This window comes from Aptenodytes forsteri, unplaced genomic scaffold (genome assembly GCF_000699145.1).
Source record: "Aptenodytes forsteri isolate BGI_AS27 unplaced genomic scaffold, ASM69914v1 Scaffold162, whole genome shotgun sequence".
NCBI lineage: Eukaryota > Metazoa > Chordata > Aves > Sphenisciformes > Spheniscidae > Aptenodytes > Aptenodytes forsteri.
This window is the reverse complement of record NW_008795132.1, coordinates 381,725-382,376: the sequence shown is the minus strand read 5'-3', so window position 1 is coordinate 382,376 and position 652 is coordinate 381,725.

Below are 652 nucleotides of genomic sequence, written 5' to 3'. Positions count from 1 at the left end.
AAAAAAAGGGGAGGGGGGGGGGTAAAAAAAGAAAAAAAGAGGATTTCTATTTGCAGTGGAGAGCAATGGGGAGCCTGGGCTGGGGACGCAACCTCGTGTTTGTGTTTGCAGCAATTTATAGTTGCAGATATTTACAACTGATTGGGAAACTTCTACTGCAAATATTTAGTTAGATGAAAGGGGGGATTATATTCTATCTCCTCTGGGTGGATTGCACCTAGAACTAATTGAAATGAAGACAGCTAATCTAATTTTAATTTCAATCTAGAGCCATAAATTGCCCCTTAAATGTAAAACATACCTGCTGATCTGTAAATATTGCGAGGTATCTTTATCATTCTGGTGGCTTGCTATTTAAAAATTCAATTATGGCAGGGAAACCCTGGCCTCCTCTGTGTTGGGTTTGGGTTGGTTTTTTTTTAAAACCTCCATCGTGTCCACGTTTTTATTTTAAATGTGAGGGTGCGGGGGGCTGGGGAGAGGAAGGTTTGTGGGCGCACGCTCAAATTCAAAACTGAGAGTATCTGTTTGTCTTGCCCTCAATCAATAGACTCCATTCCTTTTTTAGCGATGTATCCCTAAAAGATTTTAGCTGACAAAGAAGGGCTGGGGGGGGGGGGGGGGTATATTTTTTCCCCAGCAATAACAGGAA